The sequence below is a fragment of the Ailuropoda melanoleuca genome, chromosome X (assembly GCF_002007445.2).
Source record: "Ailuropoda melanoleuca isolate Jingjing chromosome X, ASM200744v2, whole genome shotgun sequence".
Classification (NCBI taxonomy): domain Eukaryota; kingdom Metazoa; phylum Chordata; class Mammalia; order Carnivora; family Ursidae; genus Ailuropoda; species Ailuropoda melanoleuca.
In genome coordinates this window covers 47,212,460-47,219,529 of record NC_048238.1, presented here as the reverse complement: position 1 = coordinate 47,219,529, position 7,070 = coordinate 47,212,460, and the positions used below count along the sequence as shown (strand labels likewise).

Below are 7,070 nucleotides of genomic sequence, written 5' to 3'. Positions count from 1 at the left end.
TGATCATGGTAAATAATTTTTTAATGCATTGTTGGATTCTATTAGTGAGTATCTTGTTGAGAATTCTTGCTTCCATGGTCATCGGGGATATCAGCCTGTAATTATCCTTTTTAGTGGGGTCTTTGTCTGGTTTTGGAATCAAGGCAATGCTGGCGTCATAGAATGTGTTTGGAAACTTTCCATTCATTTCTATTTTTTTGGAAGAGTTTCAGAAGAATAGATATTAACTTTTCTCTAAAATTTTGATAGAAGTCCCCTGGGAAGGCATCTGGTCCTAGTCTTTTGTTTGTCAGGAGATTTTTGATTACTCATTCAATTTATTTACTGGTTAGGGGTCTGTTCAAATTTTCTATTTCTTCCTGTTTCCATTTTGGCAGTTGGTATGTTTCTGGAAATTTATCCATTTATTCCACATTTCCCAATTTGTTGACATTTAATTTTTCATAATATTCTCTTATGGTAGTTTATATTTCTTTGGTGTTGGTTGAGATATCTCCTCTTTCATTTATGATTTTACTTATTTGTGTCTTTCTCTTTTCTTTTTGATAAGAATGCCTACAGGTTTATCAATTTTATTCTCTAAAAGAACTGGCTTTTAGTTTCACTGATCTTTTCTACTGTTTTGCTTGTTCATTTCTGTATTGTCTACTTCTCTGATATTTATTATTTCCCTTCTGCTAGTTTTAGGCTTTTTTTTCCTATTCCTTTTCTAGCTATTTTAGGTGTAAGGTTAGCTTGTGTATTTGAGATTTTTCTTGCTTCTTCAGGTAGGCCTGTATTGCAATATCCCAAAGAATTGCTATTGTTGCATCCCAAAACTTTTGGGCTGTCATGTTTTCATTTTCATTTCCTTTCTTATATATCATTTTAAATTCTTTTTAATTTCCTTCTTCACCCGTTCATTCTTTGGTAGGGTTTTCTTTAAACTACATGTATTTAAGGTATTTCTAAAGGTTTTCTTGTGGTTGACTTCATGCTTCATAGTGCTTGGTCTGAAGCTACTTTCAGGACTTTTCCTTCTCTGTGTGTTTTGTAAATTTGACTATGTTATGTCTTGGTGTGGGCTTGCTGTTGTTGATTTTAATGGGAGTTCTCTGTACATCTCAAATTTTGATGTTTGTTTCCTTCTCCAGATTAGGGATATTTTCAGCAAAATATGCTCAAATAAAACTTCTTCCTCCTTTTCCCTACCGTTTTCTTCTGGAATTCCTATGATACAATTATTATTATAGTTTAAGGGGCTACTGAGTTCTCTAATTCTACTTTCACGATCCAATAGTTTTCTTCCTCTCTTCTTTTCAACTTCATTATTTTCATTAATTTTACCTTCAATATCACTGATTTGTTCCTTTGCTTTGTCCATTCTCATTGTCATTGCATCCAGTTGGTTTTGCATCTCAGTTATACTGTTTTATATTTTGGCCTGACTAAAGTTCTTTTATATATGTAGTAAGGGATTCTCTAGTGTCCTCTATGCTTTTCTCAAGCCCAGCTTGTGTCCTTATGATTATTGTTTTATTCTTTTTATTTTTATAGATTTTATTTATTTGACACACACACACACACACAAGTGCACAAGCAGGGGGAGTTGCAGAGGGGGAGGGAGAAGCAGCCTCCTCATTGAGCAGGAAGCCCAATGTGGGACTCGATCCCCAGACCTGAGCCGAAAGCAGATGCTAACTGACTGTGCCACCCAGGCACCCATGCTTATTGTTTTAAATTCTGGTTAAGACCTCTAATATCAGTTTTGTTTAATCCTTGGCTGTTACTTCTTTCTCTTCTTTGTCTTAGGGTGAGTTCCTCTGTTGTGTCATTTTGTCTAGGTCACTGTTGTATGAGTGTGTGTGTGTGCGTGCACTCACGTGTGTGACTCTTATGAAAGCCTGTTATGTTCCTGCTCCTGAGAGTAATGGCTATATTAAGAGGTCCTATACTGTCTCAGCATGTACTCTATAAACTTAGTTCATAATAACGTATCACTATTGGTACATCTCTAGGAGTACATTAGGGTTTGCTCTTTGTTTTGTACATTCTCTGGGTTTTGACACATGTATAATAACATGTATCCATCATTACAGTATCATACGGAATAGGTTCACTCCCTTAAAAATACCCTGTGCTTCACCTATTCATTTTTCTCTCTCTTCCTCCTATGGAGTCCCTGGCAACCATTGATCTTTCTATTGTCTCCCTAGTTTCAAGTGGTCCAGAATGCCATATAATTAGAATCATATAGCATGTAGCCTTTTCAGGTTGGCTTATTTCACTTAGCAATATGCATTTAAGGCTTGTCCATGTTTATTCATGGTTTTGTTGCTGTTTGTAACAATCTTATTTAACTTTTCCACAGGCTTTGCAGTGGTAAAAGTAAATCTAATGGGGATATGAATTTTAAAGCATTTTCTATGGGATCCTGATAACAAATGAAGACAGTACATTTTAGCCCCAACTTATCCTAAGATATTCTTAAATATTTCATGACACTTAGGTTAAGCAGAAATTTTATTATTTTTTAAAGTTTTTATTTAAATTACAATTAGTTAGCATACAGGGTTATATTAGTCTCAGGTGTACAACATAGTGACTCAACAATTCCATACATCACCCAGTGCTTATCATGACATGTGCACTCTTTAATCCCCATCACCTATTTAATCCACACACTGACCAGCCTCCCCTCTGGTAACCATCAGTATGTTCTCTATAAGTACAAGTCCGTTTCTTGGTTTGTCTCCCTCTCTCTTATTTTTCACCTTTGCTATTTGTTTTGCTTCTTAAATTCCACTTATGAGTGAAATCATATGGTATTTGTCTTTCTTTGACTTATTTTGCTTAGAATAATACTTTCTAGCTTCATCTATGTCATTGCAAATGACAAGATTCCATTCTTACAGCTGAAACATATTCCAGTGTGTGTGTGTGTGTGTGTGTGTGTGTGTAATCTCACATCTTTTTAATCCATTCATTAATCACCCTTAGGCTGCCTCCATATCTTGCCTATTTTAAATAATGCTGCTATAATACTCAGGGTACATGTATACCTTTGGATTTTGTTTTTGTATTATTTGGGTAAATACCCATTAACGTGATTACTGGATCATAAGGTAGTTCTATTTTCAAATTTTTCAGGAACCTCGATACTGTTTTCAACGATGGCTGCACTAGCCTGCATTCCCACCATTGGTGCTAGAGTGTTCCCTTTTCTCCAGATCCTGGCTAACACCTGTTGTTTCTTGTGCTTTTGTGTTAGCCATTCTGACAGGTGTAAGGTGATATCTCATTATAGCTTGATATAATGATATCTCATTATAGCCTGATGGTGAGTCATGATGAGCATCTTTTCATGTGTCTGCTAGCAATCTGGATGTCTTCCCCGGGCAAAAGGTCTATTTATGTCCTTTGCCCATTTTTAAATTGGATTATTTGGTTTTTGGGAGTTGAGTTTATAGGTTCTTTTTGGATACTAACCCTTTATCGGATATGTCATTTGCAAATATCTTCTCCCATTCAGTAGACTGCCTTCTACTTTTGTCCATTATTTTGTTTGCTGTACAGAATCTTCTAATTATGATGTAGTGTCAATAGTTTATTTTTCCTTTTCTTTTCCTTGCCTGGGAAACCTATCAAAAAATATGTACTACATTCAGTGTTGAAGAAATTACTGCCTGTGTGCTCTTCAGGTTTTTTATAATTTCAGGTCTCACATGTAGGTCTTTCAAACATTTGAAATTTAATTTTTGTGTGACAAAAGAAAGTGGTCCAGCAGAAGTTAAGATGGTGGAGGAGTAGGGGACCCTAATTTTGTCTAGTCCCTGGAATTCACCTAGATAGTTATCAAATCATTCTGAACACATGTGAAATCAACTGGAGATCTGAGAAAAGAATTGTTACAATTCTTTTATAGAAAAATAGAAAGGCGACCATTTTTTTCAAGGTCAGAGGTGTGGCGATGTGAATCTGAGGTGAATATCAGAAGATAAACTGCCGGGGAGGAGGGAGTTTCCTTAAGCCACCTACCAGAAAGTGTTATAAGCAGCAGAGCACAAAATTAGAACTTTCAGAAGTGTTTTCCGGTTGGGGATGTCCCTGCCTGAAAGGTCCTCAGGTGGCAATGCAGGACAGAATCCCAGGTAGGGCAGCATGGTCGCAGGATCTCCAGGGTCACAAAAAGGATGGGGCTGCCTGAGTGCAGCAGATTTCCCAAGCATCAGAGCAGGGAAGCTGGCTGCAAACACTGATTCTAGCCACCGGCCTTCTGCTCGGTGTTGCCATAAATGATGAACCACTGCAAGGTCCGGTGACTGCTCTCTAAGCAGGGGCCCAGCAAAAGGCAGAAGTATGGTGAGACCTCCCCTCCCTCCCCTAGGAGGAATGACATGGGTCTGCACCGGAGAAGTCCATAAAGTTTGGAGACTCAAAATAGGATTGAATGCCTGAGATAAAAATGCTGTCACAGGCTGGGTGAACCACAGCGTTTAGGCAGAAACCAAGGAGACAAGAGTGATTGATGTTTTTCTGTCAGGGCCCACTGAAAAGTGGGGGTCTCAAACTTTCAGCTAGAGATCAGGGCAACACCATTTTCATCCCTCCCCACTGAAGTATTGAAAGCCTTCAGGGAGCAAAACAGTGCTACATAGTGCAATACACTTACACTGTGACCAGCTCCCTGGTAAGAGGGGTGCAATTCTACCCGGGCAAAGACATCTGAAAATCAGTGCAAAAAGCCCCACCCCCAGAGCACCAGCAGGAATATCTGGCTAATAACAAATTTACCAATCACAGAGAACTGCAAAACTTGAGGTTTTGGGGAAAACAGAATATAGCAATTGTGATTTTTTTAAAAGTTATTATTACTCCTTAGTCTTTCAGTTTTATTTTATTTTTTCTTTTCAGTTATTTTCTTATTTTACCAATTCTTTTTAAAATGGTTATATATATATATATATATATATATATATATATATATGTGTCCTTTCATTGTATTCAATTTTTTTATTTTATTTTTTTAGCTATATAAGTTTTTCTTTCTTTCTTGTTTTGGGATTTGGTTTCTTCTAACAAACAGACCAAAACCCACCCAGGATCTAGTTTATTGTTGTGTTCTGTTTTACTTTTTGGTGGATTTTACTCTCTTTTTTCTTTAGTTTCTGTGTTCTTCTGATTTATTTTGTTTGTATTTTCTGGTGTTGTTGTTGCTATGTTTGTATTTTCTCTCTCTTCAATGTATTCTTTTCTGAACATAAGGATGAGGCAGAGAAACTTACCCCAAAAGAAAGAACAGAAGGCAGTACTCACTGCCAGGGAATTAATCAATATGGATGTAAGTAAGATGTTAGAACAAGAATTCAAAACAACAATTGTAAAGATATTAGCTGGGCTTGAAAAAAATCATAGAAGACACTATAGAACCCCTTACTGGAGAAATAAAAGAACTAATAAGACCCAAATCAAAAGGGCTATTATTGAGATGCAGTAAAGAATGGAGTCTCCAACTCTAGGAAAAATGAAGCAGAAGAGAGTGTCAGTGATATGCAAGACAAAATGATGGAGAATAAGTTGAGAAAAACAACTACTGGATCATACAGTTCACTCTTGGCATGGTACATTTTATGGGTTTGGGCAAATGTATGATGGCATTATCCATCCATTATAATATCATACAGAGTATTTTCACTGACCTAAATATTCTCTGTGCTCTTCCCATTCATCTCTATTCCCTCACCAGCAACCATTGAGCTTTTTTTTCCCCCTCCATAGCCTGTTAGCCTTCTGTATATCTTCTTTGGAAAAATGTCTATTCAGATCCCCTGACCATTTTTAAATTAAATTTTGTTATTGAGTTGTATGAGTTCTTCATATATTTTGTATATCAAAAACTTATTGGATAAAAAATTTGCAACTATCCTCTCCATCTCAGTAGGCTGCCTTTCATTTTGTTGATGGTTTCCTTCACTATGCAGAAGATTTTTAATTTGATGTAGTCTCATTTGCTTACTTTTGCTTTTGTCTCATGGTCCTTTTTATTATCCTTGTATCAGTTGTAACTTCTCTCACTTGACATTTTTTTTCTCATTAAACATCTGTTTTAATGGGTCTCACAATTCTGTGGCAGATTTTTGGTCAAGTTGTTGCCATTAAAAAGTACTGATTTTAAAAACTAACAACTTAAACCTGCCACACACACACACACACACACACACACACACACACGGTCCACAAAACATTCTCCTTTCCTTCTGAAGGTTTTTTTTTTATTTTAATGTTTCTTTATTATATTATGTTAGTCACCGTACAGTACATCCCTGGTTTCTGATGTAAANACAGTACATCCCTGGTTTCTGATGTAAAGTTCGATGATTCATTAGTTGTGTATAACAGCCAGTGCACCATGCAATACGTGCCCTCCTTAATACCCATCACCAGTCTATCCCATTCCCCTACCCCCCCCCAAAGCCCTCAGGTTTTACCATGCATTGTTATCATTAACCAGTCTTTTACTATTAAACTTAAATGGCCAATTGATGCAAACAGTTCTGAGACCATTCTTCCACCTCTGATTAAGACTTGGGTGGCGGGGGGGGGAGGTTAAGATGGCGGAGGAGTAGGGGACACCTTTTTCAGCCGGTCCCCTGAGTTGAGCTGGATAGGTACCAGACCAGCAGGAATATCCACGGAATCAGCCTGAGACGCAGGAAGATACATCTGGATCTCTACAAATGAACATCTCCAGCGCTGAGTATCGAGGTACGAAGCGGGGAGCCGTGAAACCGCGCACAGATATCGGAAGCTAAACAGAAGGGGGAGGGAGCCGCCGTGTCAGGGCGCCGGGAAGCGGTAGCCACCTGCAAGGGGGAGTGGACAGACCGCGGACCCGCACGCTTGAGACAGCAGGCTGAGAAGGGAGCTCCGGGAGCGCACGCGGGACGGCTGGCGGTTGGCGGGCCACCTGCACGGGGGAGCAGGCGGACTCGCGGACGGCACCCGCGAGACAACAGACTTAGAACGCGAGCTCCAGGAGCGCGCGCGCAGGGCGGCTGGCGGGCCACCTGCACCGGGGAGCGGGCGGACCG

At 38.7% G+C, this 7,070-nt stretch overlaps 1 long non-coding RNA gene across 1 annotated transcript; it reads left to right on the top strand.

Moving 5' to 3' along the window:
• The first annotated feature begins 6,209 nt into the window (after window positions 1-6,209).
• Window positions 6,210-6,507, top strand: LOC117797398. Its single transcript, XR_004622332.1, has 2 exons — window positions 6,210-6,242; window positions 6,461-6,507. It is a non-coding gene; the product is annotated as an uncharacterized LOC117797398 (long non-coding RNA).
• The last annotated feature ends 563 nt before the right edge of the window (window positions 6,508-7,070 follow it).